At 43.9% G+C, this 26,155-nt stretch overlaps 1 long non-coding RNA gene across 1 annotated transcript; it reads left to right on the forward strand.

The window, feature by feature from the left end:
• Positions 1-526: 526 nt before the first annotated feature.
• Positions 527-3,110, forward strand: LOC142309819 (uncharacterized). The gene is made up of 3 exons (XR_012754002.1): positions 527-635; positions 1,404-1,508; positions 2,867-3,110. It is a non-coding gene; the product is annotated as an uncharacterized LOC142309819 (long non-coding RNA).
• Positions 3,111-26,155: the final 23,045 nt, after the last annotated feature.

Below are 26,155 nucleotides of genomic sequence, written 5' to 3' on the forward strand. Positions count from 1 at the left end.
TGCAACACCTAATAGAAAAGACAATAGGACCAACATAGATGCTTCAAGTGTCCCACACTCACATAGTATGCTTCTATTTTACATTCTCTTTTGTAGCAAATCATAATAAAACTGAAACTGGGTCATGTGATATGGCGTTTTCCTGGCTTATCGTATCAAAGAAATGAATGAACTGACCAGATGTATTGGTAGTAAGAATAATGCTTAGACTGTTAGAGAGAATGTAATCTTATAATTATTAAACATTCCTTTTCTAATACTCTGATTAATTAGTTCTAAGTATATACTCAGATACAAAGTCATTATCTTAGTAAATGATTAACATGCGTGTAAGTAGAAGGAAGATATTTGATATTCAAATTATATATATATTATACATTCACGTCCATACAGTCCATGTTGTGACTTGAAGGTATGCAAAATATAGATATTACATTGCAGATAATAGTCAATTAGAATTCCAGTTTGGGTTTATTTTTGTATCTGATAATTTGCTCGCCATTACCAGTAGACCTATATATATAGCACCTTTGTAATGCTCTGCAGTATCTGTCTATTCTGACCTTGTATCATCACTCAGACGTCTACCGCATTAACAGAGACAACCATGTCATCAAAGGGACAAGCTAAAAACCGTAAGTGACTTTTGAATCAAATTTATTTTTTGCTATAGAAAAGAATATATTTTTACAAATACATGAAAATAATTAAATATTGTTATCTGCCCATTAGTCATGTTCAGTGGTATAGATGTAAATTAGAGCTGAATATTCCAGATATTTGTCTTGTGTAAATGACTTAATAGATTTACTTGAAGTTATATTCAAAACAACGAATACTTCAGATAACACGGAGATCTGGTCAAGGATGTGCTCAACTCCTCTGTTTATCCAGATACAGTAACGTGAGTTTAGCTTTGTATATGGTTTGCTAATATGATAATTGTTGTATGATAGTTAGGCACAAGTTTCTTCATTGTTTGTAAAAAGAAATCCACAGTAGCGGGTTTGGACAATTTACCATTAATTTTAGCCACTGGAGAGAATCATCATGGTGGTCATTTATGTGCCGTCTAATTGACAATAACATTTGCTTAATGCAGCCCTAAGCCCCATTGCCAGCAAGACAAGCAGGTGCAGTGAGTGCCCACATAGTACATCTGCCCCAAGTGTCCTCTCACTAGTTACACATGCTTTATTAGCAAATGCGTAGTATTACTTGATGGTATAAGACAATGTGTAATATCTTAAGTTAGTATTACAGCAGGCTAATGCCAACGTTCACCAATAAACTTACAATCAAAATATTACTTTACTCTAAGAAAATTAAATGTTTTTCAGCAAATGAAATATCTTTATATTTTCATGACCTTCTCTGATGTCTTCATAACTCGCTTTTTTCAGCATGTGCCCCACAGCCTGTCTGCAAGGACCAAGCACCCAAGTGCTGCCCAGACCCATGTGCATCCGTAACCTGCCAAGATCCATGTGCAGTAGTTACTTGCCAAGGTACATAAAGTAATAGTATATGATATATGGGTCTAATTTTCTGTAAAAAATAAAAAATTGATTTACAGTTAAGAATTCTCTTGATGCCAAAATAATCCAAATGCAATCTAGAATAGAAAATGCTCTTAAACAAGCCATGTTAATTAATGTGCAGAGGAAAATTTCTATACAAAAACATGAGGGAAAGAAATTATTTTTGCATCAGAATAATATTAGTTGTGGAAGTGAGTGTACGGGAGATTCTGCTTGAGGGCGAGTTTATACAATTACTTGTCTGAGTTGTACAGAGCAACGTTATATATATAGATAACAAAAGGCTCTATTTATCTGTGATTTCCTTATGGAGGTTTCTCCCCTGGATGTTTTGCTTTTAGCTGAGAATAATCCAGTAGGATGAAATGATGTGAAGCAATGTATGCAGCAGAATGCCTGTATACTGCTTTCTAGTACGGAGCCAGAAACATTTTGCTTCGGCATAAGGCCTAAGTCTAACATATACATATAGATGAATAAATGTATGAATTATGAGTTTTAAATTGTGAAATATGTTGGCACCTTATAGACTTGCAATAAAAATCCAATTATTAATTTATTAAAGAATTTGTAGCAAATAGATCCTTGTAATTAATAAACAGATACAATGTACAGAGTTGCTGCTAGGGCATATATAAGGTGTGTAGAGATGAGCGGATCCGAACTTTAAAGTTGGGTATTCATGTCAAACACAGGCTGTACAAAAAAATCAGTGCTCAAGTTCTGAGTTTGGGTGCTTTACATATGAAAACCACTCTAGAGCACATGGTTGTGCTTCGTTACGCTTGGTGCTCGGCCCAGTGTGAGCCGGTTGCATTGTTTAAGTAACTTGCACAGGGGGTAAAATCAGTGTGATCGGATGTAGTGTGCACAAACCAAAATTTGTTTTAAAAAAAAAAACTTTCCTACCCTCCCGGGAAGTGCTCTGCTTATGGCGAGTGGCTTGTGGGTGAAGAGCCGAACTGCACAATCAGTGACTTTCAATGAGGTTTGGGTCAAGTTAAGGTCCAGAACAGAACTTTAAAGTCTAGCTGAACTTGAAGAACCCAAGATTTCACGGGTCCGCTCAACTCTAACCCTACCCAGTTTCTAGTATCTATGGGAGCCCTCTTTTGTAAAATGATAATACCAAAATTAACATGGTACAGGGTAAGTGTTATAGATTTTTCATTATAAAAATTAACATGATATCTTTTTAATTCAGTTTTCGGACTGCACAGATCCTAATTTTGACTTCTACATTGTTTGCTTAGTTATTTAATTTATAAAAAAATACAATATTTGCTTTAAATATTCTTCTAAACCTTTTTTCTATGTTCCTTTAGACCCATGTGCTGCACCTGATCCCTGTCAGCAACAAGGAGTTTCTAAGAAAGGCCACAGTGGTCAAGCCCAAGGAGGATATGCAGGCGGAAAGAAGTGAAAAACCTTTCTGTATCAATGATACCTCAGAATGGAATAATAAAACGTTCTGTGCTTTGTTATTGGTTATTCTGTCTATATTAATGTGAAATGCTTCACATATCTTGAAAATGTTTTTATTCTCTGATTAAACGCATTCTCCATTAAGTGTGTGTAAGTTCATAAAGCAAGAATTTTTAGGAACATAAACTAATGAGCAAAAGGGTAACAATTAGGGATGAGCGGACCCATGGGTGTTCAGGTTTGCCGGGTTCTTCAGAACTATAGTTGAAAATTTGGTTTGGTAGCCAAAATTAACCCCCAGACCCAGAACCCCATAGATGTCTTTGGGGACCCAAACTTTTGAGCTGTAAAATGGTTGTAGTAAGAGCAATGAGGCTGCAAATGGAAGCAGAATAGGGTAAAAGCAGGACAATTGCCATGCAAACAAAAGTGGATTGGGAAATTAATCAATTGTATGCCCCCACAATTCCTGTTGTCAGAGTTCCCCCATGCAGTAAAAATTTTAAGACTCCGTCAAGAGTTCACCCACAGAGCAAAGAAAAATGTTTGTTGGTGCTTTTGTGATGCACACATTTTTTTAAAACTACCCAAAACAAAGAACAGCAATTAGATTGAAAAGATAGAGATCCTGCAGCTATATGTCACATCCTCTCTACATATTGTAATCCTGCACTCTTTAGTGCCTTTCTTCTGGTGCTAAAGGGTGTTTAGCCTGCATTAAGCTAAAAAATATGTAATAAGAGTATCCTCGTTTGGTCCTCTCAATTTTTGATAACCAGCCAAGGTAGAGCAGTCAGCTGAGGGCTGGTGTCCTCAGCCTTGGAACGCCCATAGTTTTTTGTCCCTTTCCACCAGCCTAAAAACACCTGCCCACAACCTCCCCAAAATTAGCCAATTCTGCTGATTTGCCCCTGCTCTTCATGATTGTCTTGCTGCAGTGGCAATTGGGTTATATTTTGGGGGTTGTCAGCTATTAATTGACAACTGCTATCAAGCCAAGGGCTAATTATGGAAAGGCATCTATCAGACACCCCCATTACTAACCTGTTAAGCATAAAAAGAATACAAAAAACAATGCAAAAAAATATTTTATAAAACACTCCTCGACAAACTCTTTCACCAATTCATTTAAAAATCTGAGGTAGTCCAAAAATGTAAACCTGAAATAAATAAAAAGAGAGAATTAAAGAAATAAAAACAAGTAACAGTTCCTCATTCACCACTTTATCAGCACCCTTAAAACACCCCACTGGTTAGATATAATCCTTGGCATTCCCACAACATTTGCCGATTTTGTTGTACAACCTATGGAGCCTAGTTCAGAGAATCAAGTTTCGTAGATCATTCCTGGTCAGTTCTCATGAGTGGTGATGTCAGTAACACAGTAACATCACCGCTTGTGAGATATTCCGGGTCTTGTGCTGACCTCTGCATGAGCCAAGGAGAGCGGTGAGGTCAAGTAAGGCCACTTACAACAATACCGCTCTTTCAGGGTCTTGCGGTGGGCAGAGCGAGATCCGGAATGTCTCATGAGTAGAGTTGAGTGATGTTCGATTCGAACGGTTCGCCAATTTCAAATTCAAGTGATTTTGGGCGGTGTTCGAGTGTTCGAACAATTTGCTCCAAGTTCGGCAGTTCGAGTTACGGTTTGATAACGGTTCGATCACCAAAAGCATGTTTTTTCACAGTAAGGCTATGTGCGCACATTGTGTATTTGCATGCGTCCTGCGTCCGCAGCACAATCCCTCTCTCTTTCCTACTCACCGATCACGGGCGCAGCGCTGCACGGCTGTCATAAATCTCCACCGGCTTTTCCTCTTTTGAAAATTGCTGCAGCTCATTATTCAATCAGGTATTCCCTGCTTTCCCCGCCCACCGGCGCCCATGATTGGTTGCAGTCAGACACGTCCCCACAATGAGTGACAGCTGTCTCGCTGCAACCAATCACAGCTGCCAGCGGGCAGGCCTATATCGTGCAGTAAAATAAATAAATAATAATAATAAAAAAACCAAAAAACTGCTGTTCCCCCCAATTTTGATACCAGCTAGGATAAAGCCACGTGGCTAGAGGCTGGTATTGTCAGGATGGGGAGCACCACGTTATGGGGAGTCCACCACCCTAACAATATCACGCAACAGCCGCCCGAAATGGCCGCATCCATTAGATGCGGCAGTCCCAGGACTCTACCTGGCTCATCCCGAATTGCCCTGGTGCGGTGGCAATCGGGGTAATAAGGAGTTAATCATGGCAGGCGTCTCCCCGAAATACCTTCCATGATTAACCTGTAAGTAAAAGTAAATAAACACACACAACGAAAAATCCTTCATTTGTAATTAAAGACAAAAAAACACCCTCTTTCATTATTTTATTAAAATCCCCAAATACCCCTCCAGGTCCGACGTAATCCACAGGGGTCCCGCGACGCATCCAGCTCTGCTACATGAAGCTGACAGGGAGCGCCGTAGAACAGGAGCACTGTATGTCATATCCACGCAGCAACTGACATGAGTTACGCTGTCAGCGCGGACGTCAGGTAATGCCTGCGTGTGCGGTGATGATGGGGGTTGTAGTGCCTGCGTGTGTGCGGTGATGAGTGCGGTAATGCCGGTGTTTGCCCTCCCATCCATCCATCCCTCCATCCCTCCCTCCATAAATTCATCCCTCACTCCATCCCTCCCTCCATCTCTCCCTCCCTCCATCCCTCCCTTCATCCCTCCCTCCATCCCTCCATCCCTCCCTCCATCTCTCCATCCATCCCTCCCTCCATCTCTCCATCCATCCCTCCCTGACATCATCCCTCCCTCCATCTTTCCATCCATTGCTCTACCCCTCCATCCATCCCTATATCCATCCATCCATCCCTCCATCCATCTATCTCTCCATCCATCTCTTCCTCCATCCATTCATCCCTCCCTCCATCCCTCCCTCTATCCATTCATCCCTCCCTTCATCCCTCCCTCCATCCCTCCATCCATCCCTCTATCTCTCCATCCATCCCTCTATCCATCCATCCATCCCTCTATCCATCTATCCATCCATCCATCCCTCCATCCATTCCTCCATCCATTTATCCATCCCTCCATCCCTCCCTCCATCTCCTTATCCATTCATCCCTCCCTTCATCCCTCCCTCCATCCCTCCCTCCATCCCTCTATCCATCTTTCTATCCCTCCATCCATCCCTCTCTCCATCCATCCATCCATCCCTCCACTCATTCTTGTAGCTGAATAATCTTTTTCTGGATTCTCTACTAATTTAACCAAATCTTCCTATGCTTTCCATTACAGTCAGTGGCTCAATGGGTAGAGTTACTGCCTAAGAAGAATTAGTTCACGAGTTCGAGTCCCGGTAAAGAATTTAATTTATTTTTTATTTTAAATTATATTTATTATTTATTTATAATTATAATTTAATTTAATTATGCACTGAGGGGAGGAGCTGGACATCATCTGTGAACCGCGGGACACACCTCTAAAAACGGAGCAGTTCACGGAATGAGGCTGCATTGCTCTCTCCTCTCTCTCTGTCTCTTCTCTCCCCTCTATCTCTCCTCTCTCTTCTCTCTCTCTCTCCTCTCTCTCTTTCTCTCTCTCTCTTTTCTCTCCCTCTCTCCTCTCTCTTTCTTCTCTTTCTTCTCTTTCTTCTCTCTCTCTTTTCTCTCTCTCCTCTCTCTTTTCTCTCTCTCTCGCTCTCTCTCTCTCCTCTCTCTCTCTCTCTCTCTTCTCTCTCCTCTCTCTCTCAAATTCAAATTCAAATATGTTTTATTGGCAGGACCAAAAGGCAATTAGTATTGCCAAAGCAAGAGAAATACAGTAAGTGTGGTGGGAGGGGATCAGGGTTATAGGGAGTTAGGGGCACAATTTAATTTATTTATAATTTTAAATTATAACTATTATTTATTTATAATTTTAATTTAATTTAATTATGCACTGAGAGGAGAAGCCGGACATCAGCTGTGAGCCACGGTACACACCTCTAAAATCGGAGCAGTTCACGGAATGAGGCCGCATTGCTCTCTCCTCTCTCTCTTCTCTTTCTTCTCTCTCCCTCTCCTCTCTCTTCTCTCTCCCTCTCCTCTCTCTTCTCTCTCCTCTCTCTTCACTCTCTCTTTATTTTTATTTTTCTCTCTTTTTCTCTCTTTCTCTCTCTCTTTCTCTCTATTTTTTTCCCTTTTCTCTCTCTTTTCTCTTTCTTTTCTCTCTCTCAGACCTGGCGATGATCAGCTGATGCGGTCACCACACGGAATCAGCTGACACTATAAGTCAAGCGGTGAGGCCGGCTTTTTACCGCCCGGCCGGCTAATCTATCACCTGCTGCTGTCGGACAGGAGTCTGCACAGAAGTGTGTAGTTTGTTTTTTTGGGGTTTTTTGCACTGATGCATCAGCTGATTGTATAAAAGCTGTTAATACAATCAGCTGCTGTGTCATGTGATTCAGGCCCTTGAACCTGACACATCATCTGATCACTTTGCCTTCTAGCAAACCGATCAAATGATATTGGATCCGGATTAGACAATGCGGGACCCTTGACCCAGGATTACTGCAGAGGGGGGTTCTTTATTTCAATAAAGATGGAGTCACTAATTGTGTTGTGTTTTATTTCTAACAAAAATATTTTTCTGTGTGTTGTGTTTTTTTTATCTGTACTAGAAATTGATGGAGGCCATGTCTAATGTTGGTGTGATACCATGAATTTCAGGCTTAGGGCCAGTTGATAATATACAGCTAGCACTAACCCCATTATTACCCAGCGAGCCACCCGTCACCAGTGCAGCTGGAAGAGTTGGATACAGCGCCAGAAGATGGCGCTTCTATGAAAGCACCATTTTCTGGGGCGGCTGCTGACTGAAATTCGCAGCAGGGGTGCCCAGAAAGCTTGGGCACCCTGCACTGCAGATTCCAATCCCCAGCTGCCTAGTTGTACCTGGCTAAACACAAAAATTGGGTGAAGCCCACGTCATTTTTTTTTAAAAATTATTTCATGAAATTCATGAAATAATTAAAAAAAAGGGCTTCTCTATATTATTGGTTCCCAGCCGGGTACAGTACAAATAGGCATCTGGGTGTTGGGTGTAGCCCGTAGCTGCCTGCTGTACCTGGCTAGCATACAAAAACATGGCGAAGCCCACGTAATTTTTTGGGGGGGCAAAAAACTCCTGCATACAGTCCTGGATGGAGTATGCTGAGCCTTGTAGTTCTGCAGCTGCTGTCTGCTGTCTATCTGTATGGAGGAGAGCAGACAGCAGCTGCAGATCTACAAGGCTCAGCATGCTGCATCCAGGACTGTATGCTGGAGGGAGAGAGAGGAGGAGCAGAACTACAGGGCTCAACATGCTCCATTTACTAGTGTATGCAGGAGAGCAGACAGCAGCTGCAGAACTGCAAGGCCCAGCATTCTCCATCTGGGACTGTATGCAGGAGTTTTTTGCCCACCAAAAAAATGACGTGGGCTTCGCCATATTTTGTATGCTAGCCAGGTACAGCAGGCAGGTATGGCTTCCCACAACCCCCAGCTGCCTATTTGTACCCAGCTGGAAAGTTAAAATATAGGGATGCCCTTTTTCTAATTATTTCATGAATTTCATGAAATAATTAAAAAAAAAAACGACATGGGCTTCGCCCCATTTTTGTGTCCAGCCAGGTTCAACTAGGCAGCTGGGGATTGGAATCCGGAGCCCAGGTTAGCCCAAGATTTCTGGGCCCTTCTACTGCAAATTGCAGTCCGCAGCCGCCCCAGAAAATGGCACTTTCATAGAAGTGCCATTATCTGGCACTGTAGCCAACTCTTCCAGCAGCCCTGAAGCCGGGTGGCTTGCTGGGTAATAATGGGTTAATACTAGCTTTGTTTTAGTTTGAGTGCAAGTTTGACCCAGCCATTAAGAATCTCCAATAAAGGGTTAAAAAAAAATACACCACACAGAGAAAAAATACACAGACACACTTAGAGACTCCATGTTTATTATCCCTCTCACCTCTCCACGCTCCTGGTCTTCTGTCTTCTTTCTCCTTCAACCCATACAGCTCTGCTACATCAGACAGCACTGCATGGGAGGAAGACGCTGCTGCTCCCGTGAAGTCTAATCACTCAGTGAGTGAGCAGAGGCTGCGCGTTGTAAGTGGTGATGTCACCGCTGCCACCGATGCTAAAGTAATCTGACAGGCGGGTTACTATAGCAACGGTGATCTCCGTTATTCACCGGCTGTTGCATCCAGTCCTTGCATGTGGGCTGACTCTGTAAACAGCGCCCAAATGCAAAAACAGGGAGCCAAGCATGTGCTCAAGCATCTCTCCTGTACACGGAGATGCTCAAACGAGCACCACGTACCGGAGAGATGCACTGACAGGACTTAGAATGACGTCTAGCCATGTAACCAGTCTGTAGCCAATGAGATAATACACACGTGACTGGTCACATGCTATGATGACGTCACGGAAGGTCCTATCATCAGTGCTGGTTACCAGGAGGGTGCAGTGATGATCGGAAGGAAAAGCGGCGGGAGACAGAGTGCAGGACACGTAGCGGGGACCTGTAAGTGTAATGGCAATGTTTATTAACTGTATGTGTACATGTATAATGTGTTTGTATGTGTTTGTGTTTGCCTCCCTTTGTTTTCAATGGGGTTCGAAGGTGTTCGTCGAACGTTCGCCGAACTGAGCCGCCGTTCGACGAACCGAACCGAACTTGAACACTAGAGGGGTGGCTCAACACTACTCATGAGTGGTAAAGTTACTGAGATAGTGTGTGGATTCAACAATGTATCCTATAGGGTTGGGATTATGTTACTTAAACAGGATCCAGAGGATGTGTAGGAAGAGGTAGATAACTGCTTCTGGCAGTGGAAAGAGATAAAGCACCCAGTTGTGGAGGCCTCAAAGCCTGCCCTAGATGCATTGGCGAATAAATGCTATTCCAGGAATTTTGAATGAATGCGTTTTACAGCTGAAGAACAAGTCTGAAGCCTGGCACATGTTCTCATGCATGTAAGAAGGAGCATCCATTTCTTTATTTGAAAGCAAGCAGAATCCACAAGCTGAAAAGGCAGCAATTGCACCACAAGAAACATGAGTAGGTATGAGTTTAGTTGGCAAACCAGCAGATGATTACATTAGTTATTTTGACTCATAATTAAAGATGAGCTATCCTGCCAAGGATCGGATTGGTTAGGATTGTCAAACTAACCTAAGATCGCCAATGAGATCAGCGATTCTAGCCGAACCCATTAAGTTCAATGGGAGGTAAAAGTGATGAGTTGTAAAATAGTATAGGGGGACTGCAAAAGAAAGAAAAAGAAAAGACATACTTACTGAGTCTTCCTCATCCTTATTCACTGCTTTACCCTTCCACTAGCGTCTCTGATTGGGTGCCTTTGGACCACGCCCCCAACCTCTCAGACAGCGTCTGTAATTTGTTGGAATCACAAACACTGTCTGTGTCCTTATACTGGGGATAAATAAATAAATAAATAACTTAAAACTGTCCACCTGTATTGATACCAGCACAGATAAAGCCACGGCTACAGGCTGCAGCCTCAGCCGTGTGCTTACCGTGGCTATGTATCAAAATAAGAGGAACCACATGTAGCTTTTTTAAACAAAAAAAATTGCAATAAATAAATAATTTTAAAAACCTGCATGCGGTTTCCACAATTTTGATACGCAGCCAAGATAAAGCCGGACAGCTTGGGGTTGGTATTCTCAATTGCCCTTTTCCTGTTGCAAATTCATCATGTGATTTTATTCAATTTCAATACAGATCTATACTTTTGGTATACCTCTGTCTTATGACTTTGTCAGTTTCTTCTTCAGTGTTTGTCTATTGTTATTACCGATCAGTCTGTTGACAGTACATGTCCCCTACATATGTTACCTACCTTTATACTTAATATCACCCTTTGTATTGATAAACTGTATATAATTTTTGTATTCTTTCACCCACTTTTGTAACCACCAATACATAAAGACATACTTTGGATCACCATTGTACTTGAATACATAAATACAGAGCCAGAAAACTCATCAATACATGAATACAGCACCAAAACTTCCCACTGCATAGAGGACATCGGGACAATCTTCAGTACATAACTCATAAGAACTAACAGCAGTTCATAAATACAGCAGAAGAATCAACATCAGTACATTAATACTGCATGATAACTACCATCCACCATAAGTACAAAAATGCAGCATTAAAACTACAATTTGGTCAGGAATACAGAATAAAAACGCAACATCAATACATGAATATTGCACCAGAACAATTAGAAGTGCATGAAAACAGTGTCATCTGTATTTGATTACAGCACCAAAACAAAAAAATGCATAAATTCCACACCAGAATAACCATTAGCACATGAATACAGTGCCAGAATGTCCATGAGTACATGAAAAAGTACTCAAATTTCCAGAGAGGCATTGCAGCTATAAGTCCTCTCACTGGCAGCCAGACTGGTTTGTCAGGTCTCCGTAAGGGCGCTTTCACACTTGCGTCGTTTGGCATCCGTCACATAGCATTGCGTGATGCATGTGACAGATGCCTTGCAAATAGTGTGATTATAAAGGCAACAGATTCCTGTGAAATAACTTCCAGGAAGTTTTTCCTTTAGCCGAGAGAGAGAGAGACCCCATCATCACCGCACACACCCAGGCACTATTGCACCCATCATCACCGCACACACGCAGGCACTAGAGCCCCCATCATCCCCGCACATTCCCTCGGCATATCTGCACCTTTCATCACCGCACACACCCCGGCACCACCACCCCCATTATCGCCGCACACACCCCAACACTACCGCACCCATCATCACCGCTCACACCCCAGCACTACCTCCCCCATCATCACTGCTAGAGTTGAGCGATGTTCGATTCGAACGGTTTGCCAATTTCAAATTCTAGTGAGTTTGGTCGGTGTTCGAGTCATTCGACAAACTCAAACAATTTGATTCAAGTTCGGCTGTCCGAGTTACATCGATAACGGCTCGATCACCAAAAAGTGTAGCTAGTAACTAGCTGGCTTTTCACTGTAATACTGTCAGTCAGTTTTAATAATGATATTATCAAAATTCAGCATATAGTGTGCGGGGGGACGGGGTTTAGATCAGTGCTGCTGCTGAGTGCTAAAGGATTTTTTTTTTTCCTAACCGCGCGTACAGTGGGGCGGGCCAGGCTGTCAGCCAATCAGAGACCCACACACAGCAAAGTGGATTTTTGCCAGACAAGCAAGGGCATGTATCATAGGCTGTGCATGTCACATATCCTTGCCCTATAAGACCCGGACATTTTCCCCTTCGCCACCATTATCTCTCTGCTGCACGTGGGTGACAGTCACCACTCCCGCTACCACTGCTGCTGCTGCTGCTGTGTGCGCTATAGCCATACAGTGCAATCTACACATCGCTTTAGGGATTAGGGACTACTTGTAATTTCAGCCCTCTTCAGAGCTACATTACAGCCGTTCATAGCCATTGTTGCTAGGCAGGTCTGTGCCAGCACTGTGCAGTGGTTTAAATCACAGCGTCTGGCTACATCAGCTCAGGCACTTTAGGGATACTACGTTAGGGTTCCTCTGCTGACAATTTTGCTATACCACCTCTGCATTTTACTGCACCTGTCCATTTTTGCTACGCAATTTTTTATTGCAAAAAGTACAGGCAGTTTTAGGGGCCTACTTTCCCTGTCTGGGATATTACGTTAGGGTTCGTCTGCTGACAATTTTGCTATACCACCTTGGCATTGTACAGTACCTGTCCATTTTTGCTACGCAATTTTTATTGCAAAAAGTGCAGACAGTTTTAGGGGCCTACTTTCATTGTCTGGGATACTACGTTAGGGTTCCTCTGCTGACAATTTTGCTATACCACCTCTGCATTGTACTGCACCTGTCCATTTTTGCTACGCAATTTTTATTGCGAAAAGTGCAGGCAGTTTTAGGGGTCTACTTTCATTGTCTGGGATACTACGTTAGGGTTCCTCTGCTGACAATTTTGCTATACAACCTCTGCATTGTACTGCACCTGTCCATTTTTGCTACGCAATTTTTATTGGGAAAAGTGCAGGCAGTTTCAGGGGCCTACTTTCATTGTCTGGGATACTACGTTAGGGTTTCTCTGCTGACAATTTTGCTATACCACCTCTGCATTGTACTTCACCTGTCAATTTTTGCTACGCAATTTTTATTGCGAAAAGTGCAGGCAGTTTTAGGGGTCTACTTTCATTATCTGGGATACTACGTTAGGGTTCCTCTGCTGACAATTTTGCTATACCACCTCTGCATTGTTCTGCACCTGTCCATTTTTGCTACGCAATTTTTATTGCGAAAAGTGCAGGCAGTTTTAGGAGTCTACTTTCATTGTCTGGGATACTACGTTAGGGTTCCTCTGCTGACAATTTTGCTATACCACCTCTGCATTGTACTGCACCTGTCCATTTTTGCTACGCAATTTTTATTGCAAAAAGTACAGGCAGTTTTAGGGGCCTACTTTCATTGTCTGGGATACTATGTTAGGGTTCCTCTGCTGACAATTTTGCTATACCACCTCTGCATTGTACTGCACCTGTCAATTTTTGCTATGCAATTTTTTTTGCAAAAAGAACAGGCAGTTTTAGGGGCCTACTTTCATTGTCTGGGATACTACGTTAGGGTTCCTCTGCTGACAATTTTGCTATACCACCTCTGCATTGTACACCACCTGTCCATTTTTGCTATGCAATTTTTATTGCAAAAAGTACAGGCAGTTTTAGGGGCCTACTTTCATTGTCTGGGATACTACGTTAGGGTTCCTCTGCTGACAATTTTGCTATACCACCTCTGCACTGTACTGCACCTGTCCATTTTTGCTACGCAATTTTTATTGCAAAAAGTACAGACAGTTTTAGAGGCCTACTTTCCCTGTCTGGGATACTATGTTAGGGTTCGTCTGCTGACAATTTTGCTATTCCACCTCTGCATTGTACAGTACCTGTCCATTTTTGCTACGCAATTTTTATTGCGAAAAGTGCAGGCAGTTTTAGGAGTCTACTTTCATTGTCTGGGATACTACGTTAGGGTTCCTCTGCTGACAATTTTGCTATACCACCTCTGCATTGTACACATCTCCATTTTTGCTATGCAATATTAATTGCAAAAAGTGCTGTCATTTTTAGGGCCATACTTCCATTGTCTGGGATACTACAGTAGGGTTCCTCTGCTGACAATTTTTCTATACCACCTCTGCATTGTACAGCACCTGTCCATTTTTGCTACACATTTTTAATTGCAAAAAGAGCATGCAGTTTTAGGGCCATACTTTCATTGTCTGGGATAGTCAGTGTTGGTTCTTCAGCTGCCAATAAAGCTAGACCACCTCTGCAATCTAAACCACCTCTCCATTTTTGCTATGACATTTTAAGTGTCCAATTTGTTCACAAACAAAATGAGTTGGAAAAGGACAGATGCTGGTGGAAAAGGGAACAGGCGTGTTGGAAAGGGAAAAAAAGTTTGTGTCCATGGGGTGGGTGGTAAAGCAACAGTAACATCTGCTGAAGAAAGGCCATCTTCCAGAAAAAGTAAGATGTCTACTACTCTCTGTGGACAATCTGATGTGATCCATTTTTTCGGAACCGAACAACTCTACCAAAGGTAGATGATGCACAAAAAAAGCACATACTTGAGTGGATCTCAAGTGCTCCATCAAGTGGCCTCTCCTCCACCTCAACTTTAACATCCCAAACACTCCATTCCTCTGAGTTGTCACCTCAATCGCACTTGCTTTCTAACAGCTCTCAAGTCTCCACCCGCCCTGCAAAGTATGGGGTAACAGAGATGGTTGAGTCTGCAGAGCTGTTCAGTCACACTAAAGCCTGGGAATCAGATGTCTGCTCCAAAGCCACAGTGAGTCCAGACCAGAAAATGATCTGCAGTGATGGCCAGAAGCTTTGTGAGTCAGATTCAGGCCCTGATGAAAAAGTTTCTGAGCATAATGTAGACCCTCATTCCCAAACTGTAATGAGGAACATTCTGATGATGATGAGACTCAGATACCTGATTGGAATGACAACTTAACTATTCGGTCACGGCAGGAAGAGGTTAGCTCGGAGGACGAGGGGAGTGAAAACACACCGGGTGATGATGAGGTCGTAGATTCCACTTACTGTCAACCCACAGTCAGGCACTTGATGAGGTCAGCAGAGGCGGTGGAGGAGGATGCAACTGACGAAGAGGTTAGCTTGCACCTTCCTGGACAGAGACAGAGTACTAGAAGCACATCAACAACTGCATCCTCAGCCACAACTCTGCCTCTGAGCACAAGTAGGGGTGGCTCTGCAGGTCGCATGGGCTCTAAGCTTTGCCTAGCCTGGTCCTTTTTTGACATCGCAAAGGATTTCCCAACTCAGGTCATCTGTAAGATTTGTCAGCAATCTCTAAGTAGAGGCCAAAACCTCAATAGTTTGACTACTTCGATCATGAACCGTCACATGGATATCAAGCATAAGTCCCAGTGTGAAGCTCACTGTGCTACAATGCGGCCTAGCGGAGCGGGCCAACCACCTCTGCTCCTTCAAGTGCATCCGTGCACTCTTCATCCTCTATGACTGTGGGGACAGCAGTCACACATGCTTTTCGACGCAGAGCTTCCACCTCTTTAACCGCAACAGGCAGTGTGATTGGCAGGTTGTCAGTTGTTTTGGAAGTGGAAACAGCTGCTGGTGTTGAGCTCGCTCAGAAATCGAGAGCACCGACTTTGGATGAAGGTAATATTATGTCTCCGCCTGCACTTTCCTTACAGACCAGCAGTTTTCCAGGGACACCCTACTCAATGCCATCTCAGCACAGCAGCCAGCCCTCGGTCCCTCACATGTGGACAAATAAAAGACCATTTCCTCCTAGCCATGACAAAGCTAAGAGGTTGACTTTCACCCTCTGAAAGCTGTTGGCTACAGAAATGCTGCCTTTCCGCCTGTTTGACACAGAGGAGTTTTGAGACCTTATGTCCATCGCAGTGCCCCAGTACCAGATACCCAGTCGCCACTATTTCTCCAAGAAAGGTGTGCCTGTGCTACACTGGCATGTTGCACACAACATCCCCGCTTTTTGAGAAACTCTGTGTGTGACCAGGTGCATTTAACCACCAATACTTGGACCAGTAAGCATGGAAAGGGGTGTTACATGTCGCTGACTGGGCACTGGGTAACTATGGTGAGAGATGGAGAAGGGTCTGCTGTACAAGTCTTGCCGTCCCCACGAGTTGTGCGTCAATCCTCTGTAGTTAGAAGTTCCTCCACTGCTTCTTCCTCCTCAACCTCATCTGGGTCCTCCACCTCCGCCCAAAACCTGTCTGGTCAGGCCACACCCGTTGTAACTACGCACAAGGAATCCCACACACCTCCTTACTTTGCTAGAATCAGAGGTCAACGGCATCTTTACGTTGAAATGTCTGGGAAATAAGAGTCACACAGCTGAGGAGTTGTGGTCAGCTCCGGAGACCGAGTTTCGTAAATCGTTGTCTCCACTCAACCTGCAGCCAGGGAAGGCCGTGTGCGACAATGCTGCAAACCTGGGTGCAGCCCTTCGCTGGAGCAAGGTGACTCATATGCCTTGTATGGCTCACGTGTTGAACCTTGTTGTCCAGCAATTTTTAATCCATGATCCCAGCCTAGCTGGGCTTCTGCACAGGTCACGGTCACTATCTGCTCACTTCTGCTGTTCAAACGGCGCAGCTGACCGACTTGCATCGCTACAGAAGTCTTTCGGCCTGCCGGTTCACCGCCTGAAATGCGATGTGGCGACACTCTGGAATTTAACTCTCCACATGTTGCAGCGACTGTGGCAGCACCGCAGATCCCTGGTGCAATACGTTATGACGTATAGCTTGGGCCAACAAGATGCATAGGTGGGGCAGATCACGCTGATGGAGTGGCCTCAGATCAAGGACCTATGCACCCTTCTGCACAGTTTCGACATGGCGACGAATATGTTTAGCGCTGACAATGCCATTATCAGTATGACAATTCCAGTCATTTACATGCTAGAGCACACTTTAAACAGTATTCGGAGTCAGGTGGTGGGACAAGAGGAAGGGGAGGAAGTACAGGAGGATTCATATGCGGAAGGGATACCAAGATCTACAAGGTCCAGATGTTCAGCATCACCAAGGCGGCAGGCATGGGCGGTGGGGAAAGGGATTAACAAGGGCGCATGGTAGCAGCCAAACTGTTGAGGAAGGTGCAGGAGCCCAGGAAGAACTGGAGGATGAACTGGTGATGGGCATGGAAGACTCAGCAGATGAGGGAGACCTTGATCAAATTTCGGTTGTTCGAGGTTGGGGGGAGATGTCAGAGAAAGGAAGCACAGTTATCACCTCGCCGACACAAACACAGCAAGGATTTGGTCCGCATGGATGCGCAAGACACATGAGCGCCTTCTTGCTGCACTACCTACAACATGACCCACGGATTGTCCGAATTAGAAGTAATGCTGACTACTGGGTTGCCACACTCTTAGATCCCCGGTACAAGTCAATATTTGCCAAAATGGTTCCAGCCATAGAAAGGGACGCACGTAAGCAGCAGTATCAGCAGAAGCTGTTATGCAATCTTAGCTCGGCTTTTCCACTAAACACCAGTGGTGCACAGAGTGAATCTCACAGTTTTAACTTGCCAACCATGGGACTGTCGAGTCATCATCAGTCAAATCGTACCAGCAACACCGCATCTGCATTTTATGGAATCGTTTCATGTTTTTTTTAGACCATCCTTTGAAAGACTACAAGAGACAAGAAGTCTGACACATAGTCAACGGCTGGAGAGGATCATACAGGAGTATCTCCAAGTGAACATCGATGCCATGACTCTGCAAATGGAGCCTTGCTCATTTTGGGCTTCCAAACTTGAAAAATGGCCTGCGCTCGGCACTTATGCCTTGGAGATCTTGTCGTGTCCCGCAGCCAGCGTTCTCTCGGAACGTGTCTTCAGTGCTGCTGGGTGTGTGCTTTCAGATAAGCGCACGCATCTGTCCAGTGACAATGTGGACAGACTAACGTTCATCAAGATGAAAAAGTCATGGATCCGCAAGGACTTTTCTACCCCTGTGTCATCCTGAGGAGAGTAAATGCTTGTGGATTTTTGAATGTTCTTCATGCTAATCAACTTGTCAAGTTTGCAACTGGGGGACAAGTGATGCCACTTAAGAGGTGTCTGTGGCCCAATTTTTGGAAAAAAAGGAGACTCTGGATGGAGTCCCCTTTTTGTTTTTTAAAAATGTTCCAAGATGAACATGTCATGGATCAGCAAGGACTTTTATACCCCTGTGTCATCCTGGAGAGAGTAATTGCTTGTGGATTTTTGAATGTGCTTCATGCAAATCAACTGTCAAGTTTGCAACTGGGGCACAAGTGATGCCACTTAAGAGGTGTCTGTGGCCGAATTTTTGGAAAAAAGGGAGACTCGGGTTGGAGTCCCCTTGCTGTGTTTTACATGATTTTTGAAGGGCATGACATGCCTATATCTGTGTCTCCTCCTCCTTTTACTCGTCCAGCTCTTTTGTTTTCGCATGAGTATATGTCTTTGTCACTTTCCCATGTGTTTGTGGTGTCTTGTGAGTTGTTTGTCACCTTTTGGACACCTTAGAAGGTGTTTTCTATGTGTTTGTATGTGTTTGTGTTTGCCTCTCATTTTTTTTTAATGGGGTTCGAAGGTGTTCGTCGAACGTTCGCTGAACTAAGCCGCCGTTCGACGAACCGAAACAAACTCGAACACTAGAGGAGTGGTTGATCTCTAATCACCGCTCACACCCCGACACTACCGCACCCATCATCACCGCACACACCCCGACACTACTGCACTCATCATCACCGCACACGCAATCACTACCGCACCCATCATCACCGCACACCCCGGCACTACCGCCCCAATCATCACTGCACACACCCCGACACTACCGCACCCATCATCACCGCACACACCCCGACACTACCGCACCCATCACCACGGCCCACACCCCGGCACTACCGCACCCATCATCATCGCTCACATCCTGACACTATGCACCCATCATCATCTCTCACACCCCGACACTACCGCACCAATCATCACCGTACACACCCCGGCACTACTGCACCTGTCATCACCGCAAACACAGGCACTACTGCACCCATCATCACCGCTCACACCCCGACACTACTGCCCCATCATCACCGCTCACATCCCAACATACTGCACCCATTATCACCGCATACACCCTGGCGCTACCACACCCATCATCATTGCACACCCCGGCACTACCACCCCCATCATCCCCACACACACCCAGGCACTACTGCCCCCATCATAACCGCACACACCCCGTCACTACCGCCCCCATTATTCCCACACATCCCAGCACTACTGCACCCATCATAACCGCTCACACCCCGACACTACTGCACCCATCATCACCGCTCACACAGGTACTACCGCACCCATCATCACCGCACACACCGGCACTACCGCATCCATCATCACCGCACACACTCCGACACTACCGCACCCATCATCACCGCACACCCCGACACTACCACACCCATCATCACTGCACACACCCCCGCACTACTGCACCCATCATCACTGCACATGCAGGCACTACTGCACTCATCATCACCACACACACGCCGTCACTACCTCAGTGACGTCCCCGCTGACAGCGCGACTTTCTTCAGTTTCTGTGTGAAGCTCACAGGAGCGGCGGTGTTCTACTGCCGCTTCTGTCAGCTTCCAATGTAGCAGAGCTGGAAGCGTCGCGGGAACTCTTTGGATTACGCCCAACCTGGAGGGGCATTTGGTGATTTTAATAAAGTGGTGAAAGAGGGTGTTTTTTTGTCTTTTATGCCAAATAAAGTATTTTTTTGGGTGTATGTATTTATTTACTTACAGGCTAATCATGGTAGGTATCTCGGGGAGATGCCTGCCATGATTAACCTAGGACTTAGTGGTAGCTATGGGCTGCCATTTACTCCTTATTACCCTGATTGCCACCGCACCAGGGCAATTCGGGATGAGCAGGGTAGAGTCCCGGGACTGTCGCATCTAATGGATGCGGCAATTCCGGGCGGCTGCTGGCTTATATTTTTAGGCTAGGGGGCTCCCCATAACGTGGGGCTCCCCATCCTGAGAATACTGAAAAAGGAGGAAAAAATGCCAGCTTACCAAGTTGATTCAATGAATACAGTAGGCTGCTATTTCATATAGACGCTCAGCAACGGATAAATGGCAGGAACTCTTGCCAGCAATTGATATAAAGGAAGGATAGATCCAGCGAGCCAGGCTTGTTTTGAATAAAAAATCTTTTTCTTGCCATGGCAATGATAAAGGTTTAGCCGAAACGCATTTTGCCATGCGCTCTATAGCAGTAATTTTTCATCTCTTCCTGTATTTGTATTCTGCTGCTATTGAAAAGATTTTTTAATCTATATTTGAAATAAAGAAAAAAATTTTTTATTCATCACAAGCCTGGCTCACTGGATCTATCCTTCATTTATATCCTGAGAATACCAGCCTTCAGCCGAGTGGCTTCATCTTGGCTGGTATCAAAATTTGTGGGACTACACGCCATTTTTTTTCAATTATTTATTTATTTACTGTACTGCACGATATACACCCACCCACCGGCGGCTGTGATTGGTTGCAGTGAGACAACTGTCACTCAGCGTGGGGGCGTGTCTGACTGCAACCAATCATAGGCACCAGTGGGCAAGGCAAGCAGGGAATGCGAGATTGAATGAGCGGCCGGCATTTTCAAAAGCAGGAGAAGCCAACAGAGCAGTGTGACAGCTGTGCAGCGCCGCGCCGGTGATCGGTGAGTATGAGAGAGGGGGTGAGATGGGGGAGAGAGACCAGGAGTGATATTAAACGATTTAGATTGTTCTGCTGGACATGCTGACCATGCACAGTAGAACGCTATGGAATCCGTCAGTTGATTCCACCGCTTAGTGCATTGCGTCGGAATCTGCCCCCATAGACAATCATTAGACATCTTGGCGGATTCTAACAGTATCCGTCAAGGTGCGATATTTTAACGACCCAAAAAACACTACATGCAGCATTCCCTCCGCTCAACAATGCGTCATAATAACGACTCAGCGTCGTCCAGCGGATGCAACGCAGACACTTGCATTTCAGTGCGTCGTCAATACAAGTCTATGGAGAATAGCACAGTGTGTTAACGGACTGCGCTATTCTCCATAGCGGCGGATTGCCCTGAACGAAGTGTGAAAGTGCCCTATGGAGAATAGTCTTCCCCGTGAAAAAATACTGGAACACCATCCTTGCATGAGTAGAGTATCACAACCACAATCCAAGACCCAGACTTGACCTTAACCTAATTGGAAGTCACTGATTGGGAAGTTAGGCTCTCCATCGACAAACAGTCAGCTACATAAATTACACTTCTGGGGAGGTAGCTTAGGATTTCTTTATTTTTCAACACCACATCCAATAATGCTGATTTTATCCCCAGTGCGAGTTATTGAAAAACTGCGGGGCCGAGCACCGAGCATACTCAAGCACACCAATGCTCACTCGACTGGTTTGTATGCCAGCTTCCACCTGTCTGCTTTATCTTGGATGCTTAAAAAATAGGGTGTACCTAACACCATTTTTTAAATTATCTATTTAAATAATTTTTAAAAAATGGCGTGGAATCCCCTCTATTTGTGATAACCAGCCAAGGTAGAGCAGATCGCTGGGATTTGAAGCTTGCAACTGTCTGTTTTATGCTGGTTATCACAAATATGTAAGAAAACACCAAAAGAAGAAATATCATCTCACCAATAGTAGAACTGATGAAGGTCTAGTTCCAAGGTGCACAGAATAAATGAGGCCGTTTTTCACGGACGTGTTGAAGGTGCGTATGGCCCTCGGTGTGCTGTGATTTGGGCACACGTGTGCTATCCCTGATAGCACATGGAGATCAGGAACTTTTTACTCACCTGTCCCTGACGCTGCTGTCCATGGTGCTGATGTCTCCGGCTCTGCGGTCACATTTGCTTCCAGGTCCGCGGTGAAGTGAATATGCAATGAGTATAATGAGTGGGCCCGAAGCGAGTGACAGCAGCACTGAAGACATCAGCGCTGGAGACAGGTGAATATAGAAAATCATTTTATTTCAAAAACATTTATTTTCTCCTGTACGTGTCACGTGGATCACACCACTGTGTGGTCCGTGTGACATCTGTGTTGCTGGAGAATAAAAGACTTGTATCTGTATGGAACACCCGGACACACGTGTGCTCCATACGGACACACGGTCCTTGTGAAATCACTGATGTGTGCGCAGACTCATTGATTTTAATGGCTCTACATATGTCCGTGTTTCCCTTTTGTATGAAAATGGAGTCATATGTACCGGAATCACTGAAGTGTAAAGGGGGCCTTAGTTTGCTGCATCCTATATTTTTCAACTCGGAATAGTAATTTTCTGTTTTCTCTATGATTAAGGACACAAAAATATCTGAACTGTGTAAGAGATGATTATTCAATGTTTATAGAGTTGTTTTGAAACATTTTTTACCTTTAGTTTTGTTCAATTTTTTAATTTTTTATTTTATTATGTTCAAATAAATTTAGTATTTTTTAATTAGTGCTGGAAACTCTTGTTTTTTCTCACTAATAGGGCAAGAGTCAAAGCCATTTTTAAAATCATTTATTTATTTCTTTTTACACTACAATACAGCAAAATAGTCTACATCTAACCACATACGCCAACACAGAGGATGGGGGAGCTTATATAAGCAGTCTGCATCAAATGACAGATGCTGACACAAATGGTCAGCATGGGAAGCAGTAAATGTTTATGAATTTAATCAGCAGATCCAGAAAAGAGTCTGACTGCTGTGTAATCTTCCAGGAAACATAGTATGTATAATTGTCCAGCTCTTAACCCCATTTAGCTTCCTTTTGCAGGCCCCTAGCCTTTACTATGACCATTTTACCGCCATTTTTCAGCACAGAAATTCAGGTCCCCACTTGTATGAGGTTCGTTGTTTGGAGTCAAGTTTTGGTCAAGTATGGTTCTCTAACTAAACATTTTTTACAGGTCTTTGTGAATTTGGCAAACCTGAATATCCATGGGTCTGACTTATCTCTAATTATGAAAACATAAATACTGTGCCAGAACCAGTCTCAGTACATAAATGACAATGAGTGTATCATCAAGCTTATTACAGTGATCATTTCAATGTTAACCCCTTAACGACAGTGGATACGCCTTTTAACGGCAGTATTTAAGGGACATTATTTCTCAGCACCGCATTTTAACGGCACACAGAAATAAGTGAGTAAGTAACACCGCTCCACTAGTGGAAAACCCACAGGTGTCAGCTGTATATGACAGCTGACAGCCAGGGGCATCGTCCCCAACTGGTTTTGGAACCATTCAGCGCCAATTAACTCCTTAAATACCATTTCAATCACAACAGCGGTATCTAAGTGGTTAAAGGGGGGTTAAACGTAAGATTGATTTTTCTGTAATAATTGTACTGAAGAAGAAGGCTGCGTCCTCTGAAACGCGTAAACCTAATTAAATAAAAGAGACATTAATCAAATTCTGGATGTTTGATGTCAGCGCGGCATATCCCAGTTTCCTTCTTTCACATCTGTAACATGTCACTCCGGGGCTGCAGCAGACGCCATTCTATGCCTATGTAGGAGTTGTGACTGGCACAACTTCTACAGGTGATAACCTTACCTGTTTGTCTTGTCAAATCCCACCAGATAAGACCCTATCTGCGCTTATCCACAGCATACTTCTAAAAGCCACCCAAAAGCTGGGTTTACACACTGCAACATCTCAAACGACATCGCTGTAACGTCACCGGTTTTGTGACGCAATAGCGATGTTGTTTGCGATGTTGCAGTGTGTGAAACCTATCAGCGACCCGGCCCCTTCTGTGAAGTTGTAATCGTTACAAATCGTTCAGGACCATTCCTAGGTCCTTTGTTTCCCGCTGTGCAGCATGCATCGCTGGAAAGTTTCAGTGTGTGAAAGACTTTGCAGAGACTTTGTTAGCAACTTCCCTTTCAAAAGGCTGCTTATCAACGTCCCCAACAACCAGCTAGGTCGCTCTGCAGGTCCGGATCACTGTTGAGTTGTTGGCCAGGTTTGCCTGTTTGCCAGCTCACCAGCGACTTAGCAGAGACTTAGGGAGGTCGCTGTTACGTCACAAAACCGGTGACGTTACAGCGATGTCCTTTGCGATGTTGCAGTGTGTAAACCCAGCTTAAGCGGGCTCCAATTGTTGTGATGGTACTGTGGGGTCAGCTGATGACTACAAGGTATGGTGACCTGTACAATCCAGCCATGAAATAGCTCTTACAGGCTGTCAGTGAGTGACTGACACTGATCTAAGTGATCACACTGAAGAAAAATCACGTCCCACAGTGGGACTAAGTGAAAAAAAATTAAAAAAGTTAAATAAAATGTGCAAAAAAAAAAGTTAAGAAACCACACACACAAAAAGGACACAAAAATCACAAAAACCCATTTGCCATTAAAAACGCTGCTTTTGTGTTCAAACAAAAAAAAAAGAAAATGTACACATAATTGGTGTTGCTGCATCTGGAATGACCTGATCTATAAAAATGTGAAGTTACTTATTCCATGCGCTGAATACCATAAAAAAATAAAACATGCCAAAAATGGCATTTTTTCATTATACTAATACACAAAAAAGAGAATAAAATGTCATATGTAAAAAAAATGACAGAAATTAAAATGCCAAACTGTCCTGCAAAAAACAAGCCTTAATGTGGCTCATTAAAAAAACAAAATAAATAAATAAAAAAGTTACAACTCTCAGAATATGGCAATGCAAAAACAAATTTTTGTAAAATATAGACTTTAGTGTGTAAAAGTAGCAAAGCATAAAAAAGCAATATGTCTGGTATTGCTGGAACCGAACTGAACCAAAAAATAAATTGTATGACCAGCACTCAAAAAATATAAAAAAACAATAAGTGAATTGCTGGTTTTTGTTCACTCTTCATCTGAAAAATCTGAATAGAAAGCTATTAAAAAGTGTTATGTTCCCCAATATGGCCCCCAAAAATCTCCAGCTCCAATTTTCACTATGTGATAGAAGCAGAATATAAAAAAATGATATAAATCTGATAATCACACTGACCTTCAGCATAAATCCATCTTATCCCTAATACTGCACGTTGAACTGCGCAAAAATAAAATAACTAGTCCTTTATTGCTGTCTATTTCTTCATTCTGCCTCCCAAAAATTGGAACATGACTTCACTGATATTTATACTGCTCTCTACGTTAAGTGTTACATCGGGGTTTTCATGTAAATAAAAAAAAAACACAATTCAGACAAAACCCTCTTTGGAAGCACTCACTGTAGTGAGGCAGATGGACACGGTGTGGTCTCTATTCCAGCATGGCAGTGTCCCATCATTTTAGGCATCTTTTTAACGCACAACTGTGGACAACCTCAGCTCTGTACACACTTAAAAAGATGGACACCAGAAAAACAGATGCCAAATAGTGTCCAAAGCATCTCCATCTGCCTCATTAGAGTGAGTGGTTCAGCTGGGGTTTCTTATGAATCATATTTTTATGAGAAATGGAAACCACAACTAAGAGCTCAGCGCAGAACACAGCAATGTGATCTCAACTTTATAAAAATGTTCTGTACCCCCAAATTTTTCTGTGGCGCCCCTGACCTGGTCAGTCACCACTGAGTACTGCACCCATGATTGGACAGTACTTCCAGGTAATCCTAAAGGCCAGAATGAGGTGTGTACGCACAGACACATAGCAACCAGGTCTCCCACACCTTTAGAGGGGACCCTTGGGTAGTCTCCAGAGAGGGCTAGCCTTCACTTCTTTTCAAGAGGTGTAGCGGAGGGGCTGGGAGCTAAAGTGCAGAGGCTGTAAGGAAAGGAGTGGAGCGAGCCAGTCTGGTAGTGGTGAGCGGCGGTTGCTAAGGGATACACGCGGTCAAACTAGTCAGACCCTGCGCGGTGTAGTGACAGTTGGCGGGGGAGAACGGTCACTGAGGAGTCAGAAGAAGAGGTGCTCCTGGTGACTAGGCACGTATGGGGAACAGGTCTCTAGAGCAGACCCCGTTTTAATGATCTGCTAAACCTGCAGGTGAGGGGAACTACAAGTACCTCACCAACCACACAGAGTCCGAGCCTCAGCAGCAACGCAGGGACCCATAAGGA

This window comes from Anomaloglossus baeobatrachus, chromosome 5 (assembly GCF_048569485.1).
Source record: "Anomaloglossus baeobatrachus isolate aAnoBae1 chromosome 5, aAnoBae1.hap1, whole genome shotgun sequence".
In the NCBI taxonomy this organism is placed as follows: domain Eukaryota; kingdom Metazoa; phylum Chordata; class Amphibia; order Anura; family Aromobatidae; genus Anomaloglossus; species Anomaloglossus baeobatrachus.